The following is a 21,271-nucleotide window of genomic DNA, read 5'->3' as shown; positions in this document are numbered from 1 at the left end:
ATTTAACGTAAGATACTTCTCACACAGCCATCGATGGCAAAACAAAAAAAAAAAAAGAAGAATGACAGACAAATGATCCCATTTAAAATTTTGTCACCTTTTACACATGTGACTTTTGTCAGTATAATAATTTTGCAGCTGAATAAGTTGCAATATGTGGGAAACATCTAGTTTAGTGTTAAATTTTATGTCGCTTAATTGTTAATCCTCCCCTTGTAAATTGCTTTGGAAAAAAGTGTAAATGTCAACAGCTCAATGGACTGCATGTCCTGTCACACAAGGAACATGTTACCAACACCAAAACAGCCTCTGCCTTGGTACATTTTATCTGACTCTTCTAAAGTTAAGTGAAAAAATATTAAAACGAGGTGAAAATCACTAAGTCTGGTTGTGTTGAAGCAGCACAGACATCAATAGCAACTCCAAACAGATCGTGGAGACAGTTATGATGGTGTCACCGCCATGATTTTCAGGTCAACAGTTCTACCACAAAGTGTGACTTTCTTGACATATATGTTAATGATGCATAATTCAAAGAGGATCAAAAACATACCTGTATTACAGTCAGGGGCAATTTTTTTCCCCCTAAATAAGGTCCCATGACTCCTTGTCTGTGTAAAGAATCACTAGAGTAAAAATGCATACCCACCAGTGTTAATGTTAACAGCACTAATGTGTAAAACAACATAATGTCCCTGGTACTCAGCAATATCTAAAATGAAAGTTAGCTGAGTAGTGAAGTGTTGAAGTTTAGTTCTTGACTCATATAATCGCTCTGAAAAGTAGATTATGTAACAATCTCAGATCGATCATGTTTTGATTCTGCTCAAAATTCAGTCTGCTCTAAAAACCAGTATTATAAAATATAAATGTTTTCTATATGTCTCATGAAATCTCTCCTTACAACACTTGAATTATTACTCAGTTTGTTTGTTTGCTTGTTTGTTTAACACTTTAGCAGCAAAATGATTGGTTCAAGTCATACCATATTGGGTTTATAGATTGCCAGTGACCCAGAATAGATGCCATTACATTTTGAGAAAGGGAGGTCAAAGTTCAAATTTTTTATGAATTTTTAAAATCTTATTTTTTTCCCCCATTTACTTATAATGGACAAAATTTTAAATTGCTCTAAAAAATGTCAGTCTTACCTCAGTTTACTTAAAATATTGCAGAGATATAGAGATTAATTTTAGACATCACTCTGCAAAATATCTAAGTGATAGCTTGTTTTTGAAAATTTTTCTTAAATTTTTTAATCTTTATTATTTTCCCATTTACTAATATTGGGCGGAATTTCAAATGTCTATAAAAACATCTATTTTGTTTCAATTCAAACTTGGCACGTATATAATTTTTATATTTAACAAATATTGAATATGGATGAAAGAGTGGATTGATGCTAAAATAAGCTACAGTGAGTGCGAGGGGCGGGGTTTGTTGTGCCTGGCACCGCTTGTTTTAATGTTTATAATCTGGGGTGCCGATAAGGGGGGGTAAACATGACAAATTTATGTGGCCCAGCATTTGTGGGGGGCCCATAGAGCAGTGGAGGGGGTCCAGTGGATACAGGCTAGAAGTTGTGGAAATTTCTTGTAAGATCCGCTGAATAGAACAGGAATAGAAGTCAGGAGACGGACGTTGAAAGCATGTTAGGTTTCATTTTAGCTTCATCCCAGCGTTAGTTACATTAGTTGGTTTTATTGGTTTCCAGTGACCCAGAATAGATGTCATTACACTTTGGGAAATGTAGGTCAAAGTTCAACTTTATATGAATTTTTAAAAATATTTTCCCCATTTACTTATAATGGGAAAAGTTTCAAATCTCAATTTACTTAAATGTTTGTAATCTGGGGTACCGATGGGCGGGGGGGAGCATACATGACAAATTCACGGGGCCCAGCATTTGTAGGGGGCCCATAGAGCAGCAGAGGGGGTCCAGTGGATACAAGTTAGAAGGTGTGAAAATTGTGTATAAGAGAGGCATAGAAGTCGGAAGTCGGACGTTGAAAGTATGTTTAGTTTCAGTTTTGTTTCATGCTAGCATAAGTGATAAGTGATGGTATGTATGGACCCCCCCCCCACCCCCGCTCCGACAGATCGTCAAGATACTGAATTTTATGAAGAGGAGAACTAACAGATATTCAAAATCTTTTATTCCTTCAGCTATCACACTTTTAAACTCTGACAGCAGCCATTTTAGCCATTTAGTCATTTTATTTGAGATTTTTTTTTTTATGTTAGCAGAACCAATAGGGTCTTTTAGTCTGTATTGGTATTTATTGATTATTTATTGTTGATTATTTAAATGCATTTATTTGTAGTTGCTTTTGATGATCTTGTATTTGTGCACTGATTTACCCTGACCATATTTTCAGGGGAAAAACGCCTAAAAAGACATACCCAAAGTAAATGAAGAATTACTTCACAATATTAAGGTTCATATGGATTTTCTTGGTGTCTGTGGACATTTACAGACCTCACAGAATCTATTCCCATTGTCTAAAATATTGTATCTATTACTATGCCTGAGTAAACTGTAACAAACTAAAAGAGAAATTAGAATTTTTTATCCTCGCCTGTTTTTTTTCGGCTGGATTGACGATGATATGCATAAGTTAGTTGTTTGTGTCAGAGATTTTTAATAGCGTATATTTCACCCCACAAAGATTAAAAATCATGTTTGAACATTGAAGTTTGCACTAAAATACACTTTTGATGTATTTTTATTAACATTAGGGTCTAAACTTTGAGCAAAAGTTGAAAAAAAACCATTCATTGTCCTGATTTATTATATTTTTGTAGTAGATGAATATTAATATAATTTTTTCGGCCCGCGGGTGGGCCGATAGGGCTAAAGGGGTTATGTTTGTCACATTGCACTTTGGATGTGGGCTGATGTCTGTGGTAAGCTGCAAATGAATTGTCCGTATGGGATAAATAAAGTGTTCTGAATCTGAATCTGGGTCCACAACATTTACCTTTCGTGGGGTCCACAACTGGTAATAATAACTATATCTACCCTTCTACTCTATTTATCTATGTAAAATTTCGACGTTGGTGTGGTCATTATCAGTTTATGAGTCGCGCAGAGGTGTGAATCTTTTGCTATGGGCACGCTTATGTGTGATTATCACAGGTAACTGGGAATAGTTTTAATTAAAGTGAAAATTACAGGGAGAGACTAAGGCACTTCAAATCAATTAATTACATTTCTGTACTCCCCCATCACCGAGGCCCCTATAGGTTTCCATCCTGAGCAACAACAAGACACTGGAACGCTGTAAACAGATGTTAACACACTGTAAATGCAATCACATGTCCTGGTCAGGAACCGACGTCTAATTATTTTATACCTACTCTGCTTGGAAAGTAGAGAAACTTGTATGAATTTACCTGCGAGGGAGAAAAACCAAGAAAGCAGGACTGTTGTTGAGTTTATTAATGACTTAACCGAGTGTGGGAATATCTGTCGAGTAAGAAAACACATTCCCCTTCAAAGGTTTCACTTATTAGATTTGTGCATATTGAACAGTAATTGATCTACTTGAGTTGTCTTTCAAGAATATGGACTCTGTAAACTTCACCCAATAGAAGTTAATAATGTTTTCGCGAATGCCGACAGCGAGCTGATACCTCGGCGTTGAGGGGTTGTTTTTATGAAGCAAAGGAGAGTGTCTTTATTCGTAGTTTCTCTTCCCCATGTTCTGAAATGCTGAATAGTGATGAAGAACAGGCCGGCAGAAAAGGGTGAATGAGGGAGAAGGAGAAGGAGAAGAGGGTTGATTTGGCGTCTGCATGCAGCCACAATAAGCTCCACTCAGAATGGGCAGACACACTGCTGAAATATGCATGAGTCATTTCCCAGTAGTGGGTAGGGGGGAAGAGAGCGGCGCAAAGACAGGAGCAGCTTATTTATTAAATTACATGAAACAGCTTTAAGGGATTAAGAATGCCTAATGTTAGCTTTTGTTTCCACTCACTGATATTATAATGGAAACTTAGCGTAGGCAGATTTAAACGACAAAGAATGATAGTTGTCCATCATAAAAGAGGGAATAATCCTATTTTTATCTGTTGTCGGAGATTCTAAGCAACCAATAAGTCACATCTACTGGGGGCGTATAAACACAACATTATGTAAGCGGGGAAGCTCAACAGCAGCGCATGGGTTTACTGCTGTCTGAACACTGCTCAGTCAAAATATTGGGCTGTGCAACCTCGATCGCTCACAAGTGTTGAGCTCAGGGCGAGACATTTGTCTGTATGTGTCTGAATGGTGCATGTTTTGACAGTGCTAGGAAGATACACTTCATATTTAATGTGGTTTTGGTGTTGGCTAGATTACACAAAAACTACTGCACTGAATTTCATGTTGTTAGTCCACACAAATGCAGGTATTTTTAAAAAAAAAAATAGAGCAAGTTTTTACTTTTTCTTTTTTTTAAACCATAAATAATAAGAATTAGGGATGCACGATACTGCAAAAAACTGACACTGCAATTTTTTTTAACTCTGCGATATATATTGTGGTATGAAATAGCTGTGTGGTGCCGACGTAAATGGTCAAACAAATTATAACATTTTATATCTGTAGATGATTCTGGGCACCAGTAGCTGTTTGGGTCTTTATGGGTTAATATAATTAATTAAGGAAAGTCTGAAAATAAATCTGTCACTAGCATAGCAGATCAACAAGTGATAACACACTGCCTGAGTGAAAAGAGACAAAAAAAAAAAAAGTTGGTTTCTGGATTTAACTACGAAAATAACCACCATCAGTGTGGAGTAGAGTCCATCTGGATTCATAATTTATGCATAATGATGGTTCTAATTTGCATAGTTAAATCCATTGGTTGTAGCTTTTTATTGGATAATTAATGCAGTGATATATATGTTTCAGCTGCAGCATGTTCTTTAACTGATACAGTGAGAAGCTTCATACTTGTTAAACAACCATTAATTTGTAGAGAGAATAAAAATTGGACTGTGTTTGAATGGAAAACAGTCATGTGGTTTGATGAGTCCATATTAACCCTGGTCCAGAGTGATGGAGAAAGGTGGATGGAGTGGGGTCTAGCCGAACTTGAATATACAGAATGGCCAGGTCTGAACATGAGGGGAGTTTTTCTTTGCTGATGACACATTCATATATACTTAGTGCCATTAAAAATACACGGGTCAGAATAATATGTGTATTTGGAGATGTATTAAATGAATTGGTTTGGGGTTACCTTCATATTAAAGAGGGAAGTGCTGGTCATTAGAGAATGAATTGTGGGCAAATTGTGATCAACTTAACATGTTTATTCGGTCACCGAATACAGGTACTCAGAAATTGAAAGTGTCATCATTCAATATAGGGTGTGTCCACCTCTGGTTTCCAAACAAGCAGTGCAGGCACGACACGATGCAAGTCTTGCTGGAGAATCACCTTTTATCTTCATTGACTTCTATGTGTCTGTGTTCTTCGCATGTTCGTTTATAAAGAATAACAGTGACAATTCAGGCAGTCTCAACTTAGATTAGTTGTACAGAGCTCTGGACCTTTCTTTCCCTGACAACAACAATATACCTTGTCAGTTCAGAAAGTCTGACTCCTATTCTTTTCCAGACCCAGTGTTTTATAGTAGGCAATGGTTATCCAGAAATGTAGGTTGATCTCATCTTCTGATTGGTTCCTTAGAGAAGTGTTTCCATTTCGGGGGTTGAGTTTTCTCCAGCAACTTCATGTTGCTCTTTAAGACTCCGCCATGTAACCTGTTAAACGACAGTTAAAATATACACATCCTAGATTCCCGTATCTAAGCAACATATTTCATGTCCCTACAAAACTACTCTCGTACTAAGTGGATTGTGTCACAAAAAATAGACTGGTACTACCTGACTCTACGGTCAAGCAGATGTTTGACCCTATTCTGACCATGTTTACATCTTGGTTTACGATCCTATTTGGGGGGGGTGTATTCAAAAGTGTAGCTAAGGTAATACCTAAGTCCTGTGATCATAAATCTGCCAGTTTAGTATGTGGACCAAGATGTGATCCACTCACTAGTGAAACAAAGAGATCATCTTGTGATTAAACTTAAGACTTTAACTATCTAAATTAAAATAATATGAAGTATCTTTTAAAATGATTAAATGTTGATTAAATGCTGATTAATTCTCACAGTCTCATGATCCTGTCCTGTGGGATCCGATCACTCAGACGACTGATTGTACTGCGATGACAGTGCAAACCGTGAGTGACTTCACCACGGCTCAGCTCAGACCTGCCCGTAAAATTCCAATGGCACGTTCTCTCTGTTGTATCGTAAGTCGTGTCATTTTGAGGTGACAAAAACATTTGGGCGTTTTCTTTACTGCCTTTATATCGGCTGTTGAGCACACCTAACGTTAAACAGTCAAGTGTGACTCTGTACAAGAGATTCGACTCAGTGTCCGACATTCAGGGATTAGTCCAAACGCTGATGTCGCACGCGTCAGGAATGAAAAAAATACGGCTGTTAACTGTGTTACTCATCTTGTGCAAGGCACCTGAGCAAATCCTTTTCTGGAAATTACACCACATGTTTGGAGCGTGTGTTTTTAATGGTGCTAAGTATATATTCCAAGATTATAATGCAAAGATTCATCAAAGTCAGATTGAGACTGAGATTTCCACACATGGATTAGACACCCCAGAGTCCAGACCTGAACCCTGTTGTACTGTAGCTCTTTGGGATGTGCCGAAGAAGACTTGACACAGCAGCCTCCATCATCAATACTAGATCTTCATGAAAAATTAATGCAACTCAGGACAGAAATAAATATTATGACATTGCATAAGCACTACGTGGTCTAAATAATGCCACAGTGAATGCATCCTATAACCAAAGCTAAATGCAGTTTATTTTAGGTCGGGCTGTGTGTAAAACTAGTACTAAAGCTAAATGGTAGGCTATAGCTTACACTATGAAAACAAACAATGGAAACGGCAGATTCTGTTTTAATAGAATGAAATAATTGAGTGACATTCTTAAATTAAGTTTTTTTTTATTTTTATTTTTAATTATTTTTTTCAGTTATATGGTATTTTTATTCTTTATTTCTTCTTTTGTGAATTCTTTATTTCCGGAGAGGTCTTATTTATTTATTTATTTTATTAAACTTTATTTATAGAACATTTTGAACATTTAAGACAGAGTGATGCACAGCATGAGGTACAAATAATAGAACAGACATGGATTGCCACACCTGAATGTCAACACCGCCACCCAAGGCCAGCCACTCAAAACCCAAACAGAAGACAAAGCAATAGTTAAGGAAAACAATTCAAACAAAAAAATAAATAAATAAAATGAAATAGATAAGGAGAGAGCGAGAAATAAATTAGAAATGAAGAAATAATATTAAATAAAATAAATACCGGGGAGGTCTTTATATACGTCTTTTTTGGCTCCTATCCTCTCCTGCACAATGGTGTTACTTGCATGATATTTTTTATCCTTGTTTGTGATGTGCAAATAAATAAATAGTAAAAACTACTGTTTCCTCACTATTTTCAGTGACCTAAAAGTGCATTTGCTGGTGAGTCACACAAAAAAGGCGGTGTTTCAGAATGTACCTGTATGTGTTTGGACTAGACCTTGGCAGACAGATAGAGCATGGAGAAAGGACATATTTCACTTTGGAGCAGATTCATAAAATGGAACAGTGGCTGGACTTTTTATTATTTTTTTTCAACCTTTTGTAACTTTTACCCTTTTTTATTTCTTTGTCCTGTGTCATGACACTCTTGTGGATATTTCATTTTTCATTTTATTTGTTTATTTCGAGCATTTACAGAATACATGCAAAGTCAAAATCTACACTCGAAAAGGAGTGGGAAGAAGGAAAACTTGTTTAATCCCACCCCCATTCTCATCCTTAAAAACCTTAACATAATAATGTTTTAAATACTCACTCCTGTCCTTAGACTTCAAGTCAGAACAATGAACAAAATAAGCCTATACCCAATTAGAATCAACTCATTCGACATTATTTACATTGTACAGGGTGTCCCATAAGTCTCCATACATAGGAAAAATAAAGGTTTCTTGACATAAACCATTTTTATTTACATAATATGCTCTATATGACTGCCATTTTGTCAGGAACAAATTGATCCAAAACTCTTCCTGTTTTTTTTAACTTGACAATAAGTTTTGCCACAGTGTCGTGTGTGATACTCGTCCCATGTTTTCTGTTAAATGCACTTGCAACCATATGACTGCTTGCTGAACCGGCCATCAGGATGATTTCGATTCGTTGCTCTTTATTCAAATGCACTCTTTGGGTTGTCTGAAATATAAAGAAATACATACTAGAACCATATATGTATGGAATGTATTATGTCTCTTATGTATGGAGACTTATGGGACACCCAGTATAACCAAAATGTGTGTGAAAAATAGAAACAAAATACATTCCTGGTGGCGTTATCACAGGTAAGTGATCAGCAGGTCACTTTTTTTTTTGTTTGTTTGTTTTTTTGTTTGTAAAATCCAGATTCAGTAAAAAGTTCCTCTAACTACTCCCTCATCTCAACTGTTAAAGTATGAGGTGGCAATTTCTAACCTTTCTTTATCATTCTATCCGGTACAGCTACGGTAAACCTCCGCTAATGGACATTAAATCTGGCAAATAAATCAGTTTGTCAGTTTTTGGACAGATTTTTAAAGGATTGCTGTCATACTCGAGGCTTTGTTTTTATAGAGGCAGACGCAGACATAGGGAGAGGTAATTGGGAAACCCAGGCCGACACAAAACAAGCGAAGGGAAAACGTAAGAGAATGATTGGATATAAGATGAGAATAAATGAATAAGACGACAAACACAGGACATGCACACATTCAAGTACTTACAGAAAGCATTTGCACACACTCTCAAGCCTCTTTACTTCCCCGCTATACTAATCCTTAATCTTTTTATTGCAATATTTATCCACAGTAATTGATTGCACCAACACATCCTAAAGCTTATCTCACAGCACTTCCTCTATCCCTAATACTATTAGCCTTGAGAGTGAAACTGAACAACAGAGGAGGAGAGAGGGGGGAAAATCTGGATGTCAGTGTCCTTCATAGCTACGATAAACCCAGTGTGCTGCTGAGTGATGGCCGGCAGTGCTGCTAGGAAAAAAAAAAAAAAGGGGGAATAATCCAGAATCACTCCACTTCTCCCCACGGAGTCTCTAATATAAAAAAGGTATGATGATTTAGCACACCAGTGTTCGTCTCGGGGACCTCTGCCATAACCGGGCTTAAGCAGTACCGGGGGATTCCTTAATTGGCTTGTTTCTTGTCAGGGACACGCTGAGGCCGATATCTAATGTGCTCCCACTCGGCATCTCGCTGACAGCAGAACATATCCTGACAGCTTTTTGGGCTAACCCTCACCGTGCGAGGAATACAGTGAAGCCGAGTTGGAGAAAGAGAGAGAGAGAGAGAGAGAGAGCAGGAGGGAGGTACTGCATGGATGCAGATGGAAAAAACACAAGAAGAAGATGTGGAAATAGAGGGAGGGAAGAGTGAGGAGGTTATTAGCGCCTAGCTGAACACAGGAGCTGAATATATGAATAAAGGAAGTAGTGGCAACCGAGGAGAAGGAAAAAAAAAACAAAACATGGAATATGTGTTGGCTGTAAGACTGGAGTTAAGACGGGCAGACTGGTGTTTCTTATGAAGAGTGAAATAAAAATGAATTGAAGTACGGCGGCTCGGCGGTGCAGTAGTTAGCGCCGTCACCTCACAGCAAGAAGGTCCTGGGTTTGATTCCAACACCAGCTGACAGAGGGGATTTGGGACGGATGTGGGGTGTGGAGTTTGCATGTTCTTTCCATATTTGTGTGGGCTCTCTCTGGGTTCCTCCTACCATCCAAAGCAGGGGTGTCAAACTCATTTTAGTTCAGGGGCCACGTTCGCCCCAGTGTGATCTGAAGTGGGCCGGACTGGTAAAATAATAACAGTGAAAAAAGTACATTTTAGGGATGCACCGATACCACTTTTTTCCAGACCGAGTACGAGTACTTACATTTGAGTGCTTGCCGATACCGAGTACCGATACGAGTACTTAATAATCCCATTCCAGTTCTTTGTTCCTTTTGTAAATGTGCTTTATTGTCGTTGTCATTAGTCTGACTGGAACAAAGTGCTGCTGCTGACATTTAATGTGTTGGAATGACCGTTTGTCAATTAATCCACCAGGGGGTGCCGCTCTGAATTAACCATACTGGACAAATACCACGAAGAAGAGTAAAGTTTTTTGAGAAGAAGAAGAAAGTCAGTAATAACAAACATGGAGACGACAGAGGTAACACTAATGTGGATACTAATATTGCAGCGTTTTCACTGGTAAGGTTTAAAAGTTTAGCTTCAGTAGGAAGAGAAAAGACAAATGAGCGATAAGTTTCGTTTTCACTTCTGCTGGTGGCGATCTGCACCGCTCCGTACCCCTCTCCATCTGGGTACTCATCCGCCAGCACCTGGAAAACAGATGGAATGTACACAGAGGATGGACAGAACGCTGCGTCTGTATCTGTCTGTCTGTAACGTTACTGTCAGTCAGCGTTACTTCTATCACCGTCATTTATTTTGAAAAATCTTCACACTCCACACACATTATTCCACCGCCGCGTACCTGCTGCACTGAACTGTGAATGTCAAACGGCCGTAAGTGGTATCAGTGCATTTGTATCAGATTACTTTTACGAGTATGAGTACACACACTGAGTATCGGAGCCGATGCCGTTACTCGTATCAGTATCGGTGCATCCCAAGTACATTTATTTATTTTTTGATCATTTTTATTTATTTTGATTGTGCATCTCTAAAAGTACAATACAAAAACAAGACAGAAATTCACATTTTGTGATATAAGATTTTGTGACACACAAATTATACCCCCCCCCCCCCCAGAACCAGTGGCGACCCCCATACCAACCCAACCTGGATCTCAAAATATGAAACCAGTACATTTATTTTATGATCATGTTTACATCCACAAAGTTTCCTTGAAAATCTAAATAACATCATATGTTCATCATAGGTATCATAGGTCATATTTTGCTCAACCCACTTTTATTAGTCTTTGGTTCGTTTATTTGTGTATTTAGACCCTAATAGTTCATAAAGTTTGAATTTGAACCCTCCAGGTGCTGCAAAACTATCTTTATATTCATTTTGGCAAAAATCAAGTGGATTTCTACAACCCATTTTAATTCCTGCTTAATTTGTTACGCGTTACAAGTGGTTGAACAGGACTGAAAACACGGTCAACAACCTGGAGGGGGTGGGACGTGAAGTGACTCGTGCATTTAAAGGGCCAGCGCTCAAAACGACCTTTCTGGTGTCATTATTCAGCAATAGGGTTGAAGATGGACCTGTGGAGTTCAATTAATGAAGAATTCAGACCCAAGCAGAGCGTTTACAGTTTATGTAGACCACGGGGAAATGTTTTAAAATGCATAATTCAGTTTTAAAAAGCAAAATGTGTCACTCCTTTAAGAAAAAACATGTATGTATACAATAATAAACCCCAGTTTATCAGTTTATCATTTACACATGTACAACTTACATTTCAATTATTAATACACAAAACATTTAGAAACAGGTAGAATATTAGTAAAATTGCATCTACTTCTCTTAAGACATTTCAGATTATTCATGTTTTTGGAAAAAGGATAGCTTGTTAATGTAAACATTTTCATGTAATTTTACTTTTTTTTTTTTACACTAAAACAGAGAAAATTTGGGGTTATCATTATTTATAGGTTAATATGATAACATTTTACTGGTCTGACCCACTTGAGAGCTAATTGGTCTGTATACATCTGTATATGGAACCTAAATTAAAAACTGTTTTGACTCCTTTGATTAATATCTTCAGCGTAATTTTTGCATTTCACAAATTCCTCCCACGGGCTGGACTGGACCCTTGGATTTGGCCCCTGGGTCCCATGTTTGACCCCAATGATTTAAAGACATGCACTAATAGGTTAATTGGTTAATCTAAATTGCCCATAGGTGTGAATGTGAGATTGACTGGCCCTGTGATGAACTGGTGACACATCCAAGTTGAACCCTGCCTTCGCCCTTAGGTAGCTGGGATAGGATCCAGCACCCCTGAGACCCTCTGGAGGATAAAGTGGTGCAGAAGATGAATGAATAAATGAAGTAAAGCATACTTCTGTAACAGGATTGTAGACAAAAAATATATTGGCGCACAGCCGCAGTAAACATTTACAGACTCACTTGTCACATCTGTCTTAATATGAAACCATTCCAACACCATTACAAGTACAGTGAGAAGCACTGTCTCTGTAGTTCCTCCTAATCTTTACATAAACATTGCATTTATATAGAGATTAAGAAATGCAAGACTTACAGTGTCAGCAATCAAAACCTCCCAGGGAAAAACAAAGGGTTTTTTCATGCTGAATTTTCTTTTTCTTTCTTTCATATACAGTACAGGCCAAAAGTTTGGACACACCTTCTCATTCTTTTCATTTTCTTTATTTTCATGACTATTTACATTGTAGATTCTCACTGAAGGCATCAAAACTATGAATGAACACATGTGGAATTATGTACTTAACAAAAAAGTGTGAAATAACTGAAAACATCTCTTATATTCTAGTTTCTTCAAAGTAGCCACCCTTAGCTCTGATGACTGCTTTGCACACTCTTGGCATTCTCTTGATGAACATCAAGAGGTAGTCACCTGAAATGGTTTCCTAACAGTCTTGAAGAAGTTCCCAGAGATGCTTAGCACTTGTTGGTCCTTTTGCCTTCACTCTGCGGTCCAGCTCACCCTAAACCATCTCGATTGGGTTCAGGTCCAGTGACTGTGGAGGCCAGGTCATCTGGCGCAGCACTCCATCACTCTCCTTCTTGGTCAAATATCCCTCACACAGCCTGGAGGTGTGTTTGGGGTCATTGTCCTGTTGAAACATAAATGATGGTCCAACTAAACGCAAACCGGATGGAATGGCATGTCGCTGCAGGATGCTGTGGTAGCCATGCTGATTCAGGTTGCCTTCAATCTTGAATAAATCCCCAACAGCGTCACCAGCAAAGCACCCCCACACCATCACACCTCCCCCTCCATGCTTCACGGTGGGAACCAGGCATGTAGCATCCATCCGTTCACCTTTTCTGCGTCGCACAAAGACACGGCGGTTGGATCCAAAGATCTCAAATTTGGACTCATCAGACCAAAGCACAGATTTCCACTGGTCTAATGTCCATTCCTTGGGTTTCTTGGCCCAAATAAATCTCTTGTGTTTGTTGCCTCTCCTGAGCAGTGGTTTCCTAGCAGCTGTTTGACCATGAAGGCCTGATTCACGCAGTCTCCTCTTAACAGTTGTTGTAGAGATGTGTCTGCTGCAAGAGCTCTGTGTGGTATTCATCTGGTCTCTAATCTGAGCTGCTGTTAATTTGCGATTTCTGAGGCTGGTGACTCAGATGAATTTATCTTCAGCATCAGAGGTGACTCTTGGTCTTCCTTTCCTGGGGCGGTCCTCATGTGAGCCAGTTTCGTTGGAGCGCTTGATGGTTTTTGCGACTGCACTTGGGGACACATTCAAAGTTTTTGAAATTTTCTAGACTGACTGACCTTCATTTCTTAAAGTAATGATGGCCACTCGTTTGTCTTTACTTAGCTGATTGGTTCTCGCCATAATATGCATTCTAACAGTTGTCCAATAGGGCTGTCAGCTGTGCATCAACCTGACTTCTGCACAACACAACTGATGGTCCCAACCCCATCAATAAGGCAAGAAATTCCACTAAGTAACCCTGACAAGGCACAGCTATGAAGTGAAAACCATTTCAGGTGACTACCTCTGGAAGCTCATCAAGAGAATGCCAAGAGTGTGCAAAGCAGTCATCAGAGCTAAGGGTGGCTACTTTGAAGAAACTAGAATATAAGAGATGTTTTCAGTTATTTCACACTTTTTTGTTAAGTACATAATTCCACATGTGTTCATTCATAGTTTTGATGCCTTCAGTGAGAATCTACAATGTAAATAGTCATGAAAATAAAGAAAATGCGAAGAATGAGAAGGTGTGTCCAAACTTTTGGCCTGTACTGTATATATATATATATATATATATATATATATATATATATATATATATATATATATATATATATATATATATATATATATGTATGTATATATATATATATATATATATATATATATATATATATATATATATATATGTATATGTATATGTGTGTGTGTGTGTATATATCCTCCTGAGACCCAGGTAAGTGAAAGTTTTGGCTTTGTTAGATTAAACACTTGTCTTGATTGGAAACTGCATAATGCAGGTTTTTTCAGATTTTTTTTTTTTTTTTTTTTTCATGGAATGTCCTTTGCAATGGACTACATTTTTAAGTGAAACTGAGTCTTTTGTCCCCTACAGAGGACAAAAATGCATTGCTGGGTCTCAGGAGGATATTATAGTATTATTATGTTATTAAATTAAAAGCCTAATTTTCATAATATGCTGGAATTGGTTTGAGAAGCAATAATGTGAGATAGAAACTCCTTTTATAATGGAGCGCACATTTAATCACCTGTTTCCCTGGTGTCTTCCTGTATATTTATATCAGATGCTGAAACATGGCTGGTATTAGCAACGTGTAGGTGTTAACCTCAGTCTCACATTTATGTAAAGAAAATAAATAAATAAATAAATAAATATATACATATATATATATATATATATATATATATATATATATATATATATATATATATATATATATATATATAAAACACAACAGAGCAAGACCCTTGTATGAATTAACATGTCTATATTACTCTAAATATTGAGTTTTGAATTGCATTTTAGTCATAATACTTTTTTTTTTCAACTTCATTTTTTTATTGAACACCACCACAGAAAAACACATGTTCCAGTTGTTGCATTTGTTTTTGTTTTTTTGCATTCTGCTAGATCATAAAACAAAGACAACAATGACAATGTAGTAGAAACAGTTTTTCACAGTTCCTAGTCCAAATGTACAGACTGATAGACTTTATGGGTTTTCCACCCTCCTCTAACCCCATTCCTCACCTACACCATAATACTTTTAAATCTGCATTTTTTTAAATTTTTTTTTAAAAATTATTTATTAGAAATAAAAGCAACCCACAAACCATTCAAGTAGCAGTCCTCTCACTTTTAACTTCTGCTCAAAATGCCAAAGACAAGTGATTAATCTTACAGTGGCAGAGGTCAAAATCAGATTTGCCAAATGTACTAAGTACGTACTCTGTAAATCATCAGTCAAACATCACTGGAGAGGAGCTCTACTCTAACATCATTGTATTTTGGTGCAGTTGAATCATCACTGTGGTAAATTCACAATCACTGTGCTGATTGTGACTCTTCAGATGCAGTATTTAAAGACTCCCCTTTCATCTTTCGTGCATATCATACATAGTAACCTTTGATTAAACTCTTATTACAGTAGATGAGATGTATTCTAGTTCATCTACACACTTTGGTAGCACTGTGCTAATGCTGTAGATACATATGCCACCCTTGTACAGTAATTCTGGTAATGGAATCACATTTTTCTGGGTTGTTTGGATGGTTTTTGGTGGCTCTGTCCACTGGATGCTGCAGTAAAAATGTGTCCAGGGAGTAGTTTTTTTTTTTTGAATATGTGCCCACATTGTGGTATTAAAATGACGAAATCCCCAAAGTAAAAAACAACACAAAAAGACATGAATCTTTGTCAAAACTTGCCGTTTTCAGGGTTTAGTCGCTCCTTGGAGGTTATTCTTTCAAAGCGATAATGCACAGATAGCAAAAAAAAAAGAGCATAATAATTACTATCTAATCATTAACCCTGCTCCTGACAGTTTCTCTTTTTGCAGCCAAAAAAGCAGGATATGCCATCTGATTTATTGTCTATTTAAAGCTACTTAAAGATTATGAAATGTTGGGAATTTTACTGATATGATTCTGTACCGAGCACAGTTTGTAAGAAGTTTACAGTACCCACTGTTTTGAAGCCAGGTTTGCATTTTAACCATTAAAGTCTTGATGTTTTGGGCCAGAAATGATCATATTTGGACAAGAGGGTGGAGCCACAGGATGGTGAGGGTGAAGGGTGAACTAATAATAAATGCTGGGCTGAAAAAAAAAAAAAAAAAAATTTAGTCAACAGAAAGTCGGGCATAGCACTTATTAGAGGGTCCAAGGAAAATGAATGCAACATAGATGCATCCTCTGTCTCCTTATTTCATGAACTTTGTTGTTTTCTACTTGTTTCCCTCCCTACCTTGATCTTACCAGTTATATGCTGATGTCAGTGCACTAAAAAGAAAAACTACACATTTGTGGGTGCAGAGTTGGGGTCAAATGCTGGCAGTAACACCGTTTCTAAAGGCAGATACAAAGACAACAAGCAGAGAAACTGCTAGACAAAGACGATGGTTCAGACCTTTATATTTTTACAGGTTGGTAGATGAGCAGTTTTCCAGTTAGACATGTATTTATACTGGCGTTAAAGCAGTCAGTCATGCAGAGGAACAGGCAGGCAGTAGGGAAGCCATTAACCCTTTATAGTTTTAATGTAAATACTGTTGAAGGACATTCTAATTTGGTATAGGCTTGTTTTGTTCATTGTTTTAGCTTGAAGTCTAAGGACAGGACTGGGTAATGTTTAATATGTTAAATTATTTGGTGATGAGAATTGGGGTGGGATTAAAAAAGTTTTCTTCTTCCTACTCCTTTTCCAGTGTAAATGAATGATTTTGGAATTTTTGAACTTGCATGTGTTCTGTAAATGCTGGAAATAAACAAATGAATAAAATGAATGAATGAATGAATAGTTCACTCATAGAAATACTCTGAAATTCAAAATTTCAACTTTAGTGTGTTATTGCAGGACATAAGACTTTATTACTTTTGTGAAATTTTTCAAATACTTTTATTGTTATGCAGAAAATCAAGATCAATGAAGTTACCATATTTGGTTCCTTACTTGTAAGTGGCAAAAATTACAAGTATATACTGTATATATATAAAATACAAGAAAAACACATATAAGGTGAAAGGTGAACATTAGAACATCATTTTTATACCATTAGACCATCATAAGTGCTGATCCAGACCCCTGTCCACATCCACATGATCCCTTTGAACATCATTTCTTACATTAGTACAGGGGTGTCAAACTCATGTTAGTTCAGGGGCCACATACAATACATACATACAATATGACCTGCAGTTGGCCGGATGATTAAAATAATAACACAATACAAAAATAATATCAATTCCAAAATTTGTATGTCTAATTTCTATGTTTTAGAGTGAAAAAAATAAAATTATATTATCAAATGTTTTACATCCTTTAAAAAAATGTGTAAAAACATGAACAACTGTGACCAAAATTAAATTTATGAAGAAAAAAAGTGCCATTTTAACAATTTATGCCATTATTTGGCCTCATCTTCTCATTTTCACGTTCATTACAACTTACAGATCACAGTGGATCTACAAATACAAAAAACATTTTAATAACAGAAGAATAATGGTACAATTACTCTTAATTCTCTTAAGACATTTCAGGTTGTTCATGTTTGTTCAGGTTTTTCACATTATTTGTAAAAGGCTAGTCTGTAAATGTTAACATTTTTGCGTAATTTGACTTTTTTTTTTACGCTAAAGCAAAGAAAAAAAATTGTGGTTTTCATTATTTATAGTTTATTATGATAGTATTTTACTGGTCTGACCCACTTTAGATGGAATTGACCTAAAATTATTTTGACATCCTTGATTGTTAATATCCTCAGTGTAATTTTTGTGTTTCACTAATCCATCCCGCGGGCCGGACTGGACCCTTTGGCGGGCCGGTTTTGGCCCCCGGGCCGCATGTTTGACACCCCTGCATTAGTACCATTACTTCATGGTACCTAACAAAGCAGGTACACCTCACAGGTGGACTTTACAGACCCTGTAGACCACATTGGACCTGAGATTGTTGCCTCACTGTTCTCACTGGAACTGATGTTGTCACTGTCTTGTAATGTGTGCAGAAATGACTAAAAATGGTCACTTGCCTGATAAAGGGTTAAGAGTGAATGTTAAGTTCTAGTGCATACCTTAGGTCTACAGGACAATGTCATAGTCTTTGTATTTTTAGAAGATGTTTGTCATCAGCACAGACATAAGATATGATATGATTGAGCTCTGTGGTCATGGCTATAACTGAAAAAGCCATTGATTATTATGAGTTTTAATACATATAGTACCCAAAAAGGCTCTTTAGTCAACCGGAGAGTTTTAGTTTAGTTGGTAGAACTGGAACAAAATGTAAGTAGCTGCTCTATTTTGGTCTACAAGTACACACAGGTCTTTCTAAAACAACAACGTGTTGGTCCAGTAGTCATGGGATGTCAGCCCAAGGTCACGGTGCTTTATCTGTATCAGGTTGTTTACTCCTGTCTGTTTCACCTGACTTGCATCAGAATAAATACATTGCTGTGACACTGACGTATGTCTTTGTGTTTGAAACCTTTTTCCTGGACTTCAAGCTGCTCCAATTACTTCAAGGTTATTTTAAGGTACAAGCAGGCTTTGATGGAGCTTTGTAGTTAGGTCCGCTCAACTATTACCAACTGAAACTTTACAAATAACATTCACTATATGTTGAATAATGGAGATTGTTTCTATAATGGCTCAGAGCAGGGTTCCTCTTCCTTTTCTTCTTTTTTTTTCCATTTAATACTAGGTAACATGCAGTGTTAAAGTACATTATGATCACCTGTGATACTCCAGTATGGACCACAGTTAACTATCCAAACAGTCAGCACCCGAAACACTTTGTAAATAGTGGATGAAGCCTCCGTTGCATCACCTGCTGGTTCATGGACTGTCATTCTGAAGCTGCCATCGTGTATTTTTGGAGCCATTAGTGCACATTTATATATGCTCCATCCACACAAATGCAGATATTTGCAAAACAAATATTTTACTTTATGAGCCATCCAGTGTCAGTATCCCCTGACCCCAGTTTACCCACTTACAAACTTATTTTTTGCACTCTGCATAAAAACTCTGACTAATTTGTGATATGTAAAACACCCAATTTGCACTACAATAATATATACATAAACAAATTTTTAATAGACCGGATCTCTGTACACATCCACTCACTGTATAAAACTCCAATTTGCATTCTATGCATATTACAAGTCCACTGTAAATCTCATCCCATTGTTGTCCTTGCTTCTAGTTGAATATTTGTCTATATTAGGTCTATGTTCAGGTGTGATTGGTTTCATGTTGTTTTGGGTTCAGGTTGAAACGTATGCAAAGAAAAACCGAAGCCAAATTCCTTGTATGTGTTCACATACTTGGCCAATAAAGCTGATTCTGATTCTATATTTTAAACACTTAAATTATCTTTAAGTAGCAAAAGTAGAATTTTAAATATGATTTCCAGAGTGATTATGTTCAAGAGTTTGTGATTTACATGGTTAGCTTGGTAGAACATTTATGCCGGATCCCCTACCTGACACAACCCTCTCCATTTATCTGGGCTTGGAACTGGTGCTAGAAACCAGTTCAAGAACTAGGACTAGACCTAAAACTGGAACCAGAGTGTTTATGTTTATAAGTAATGATGGAAAATGACAGTAGTGTCAAGACTTAGACTTCCTCAGTCTTGTTGTACTCTGTAGTTCATTGTGGTTTTGATCCAGGTAGTTTGCAATTTACTGGTTTTCATGTTGCTTTTTGGAGTAAGAGGTGACCATATTTGGCCAAAAGGGGTGGAATTATCGGGGCCTGAGGGGTCAGAGGTCAGCTAATGTTAAGAGCTAGTTTAGTGACCTTGTCAAACGTCACAAAAAGTCATTTTACAGTCTTGTTTGTGGAACCTTTTAACTATTGCCTTTTATCTATTTGTCCTGAGGTCTTAGTAGCAGAGGAAATATTTAAAGATGGACCTGAGCACTCTTTAGAAGTACAAGAACATCAACAAAAAAGAAACAGACTTAATGTTTTTAGAAACAAGTCCAGTGTAAGTCTGTGGCACCCAGGTTTTATGAAGTCACCACTTAGGGTGCTTTCACACTGCATACCCAAGTCTGTATCCGAGTCTGTTTGACCCCAAAGTCTGCTTAATTTTATCCATGTGAATGCAAATGTTCCGTGCTTGAGTACCATACCTGAGTCCAGTTGAGAAGGTAGTCCAGGGTACGGACTGCGAGGACTCCAGTACGGTATGTTGCCATGTGAAAGCGATCCGTGCCCGAGAACAGAAGTGACTTAATCACCACGAGACCATAGAAGGCGCGCCTGTTGTCTCCTGAAAACCCTCAGATCTGCACGGCACGGGCTCGCCTTATCAACCAAACCACTCTGTGATATATCAGGGACAATGAAGGTCGCTCTTCTTCACTTTGCCTCAAACAGGCTAACAGATAGACCATTATTGCTGCCAGGGGCGCTGCTACCAATTGTGGTCCCCGTGAAAGCTAAATGTTGTGAGCCCATTCATAAAATTCAGGATCTTGTCAATCTGTCGGGGGGGGGTGCATAACGTCACTTACGCTAGCGTGAAACAAAACTGAAACTTAACATACTTTCAACGTCCAACTTCCGACTTCTATGCCTCTCTTATACGAAATTTTCACACCTTCTAACTTGTATCCACTGGACCCCCTCCACTGCTCTATAGGCCCCCTACAAATGCTGGGCCCCATAAATGTGTCATGTTTACCCCCCCCCCCCATCGGTATCCCAGATAACAAACATTTAAGTAAATTGAGGTAAAATTTAAGTTTTTTTTTCTAGCAATTTCAAACTTTGCCCATTATAAGTAAATGGGGAAAATATTTTTAAAAATTCATATAAAGTTGAACATTTGACCTACCTTTCCCAAAATGTAATGACATCTGTTCTGGGTCACTGGAAACCAATAAAACCAACTAACGTAACTAACGCTGGGATGAAGTGAAAATGAAACCTAACATGCTTTCAACGTCCTACTCCATACTTCTGTTCCTCTCTTATATGGCAGATCTTACACAAAATTTTCAGAACCTCTAACCTGTATCCACTGGACCCCCTCCACTGCTCTATGGGCCCCCCACACATTCTGGGCCCCATGAATTTGTCATGTTTATCCCAGCTTGCTGCCATCGCAGACAAATTAACAGAACAGTTGCTCAATGACTTCAAGGTTTGTCTTGTTCTGACTTCTGCCTTTGTTGGAT

This window comes from Sphaeramia orbicularis, chromosome 21, assembly GCF_902148855.1.
Source record: "Sphaeramia orbicularis chromosome 21, fSphaOr1.1, whole genome shotgun sequence".
NCBI lineage: Eukaryota > Metazoa > Chordata > Actinopteri > Kurtiformes > Apogonidae > Sphaeramia > Sphaeramia orbicularis.
The sequence above is the reverse complement of the archived record's forward strand: the minus strand, read 5'-3'. Positions refer to the sequence as shown.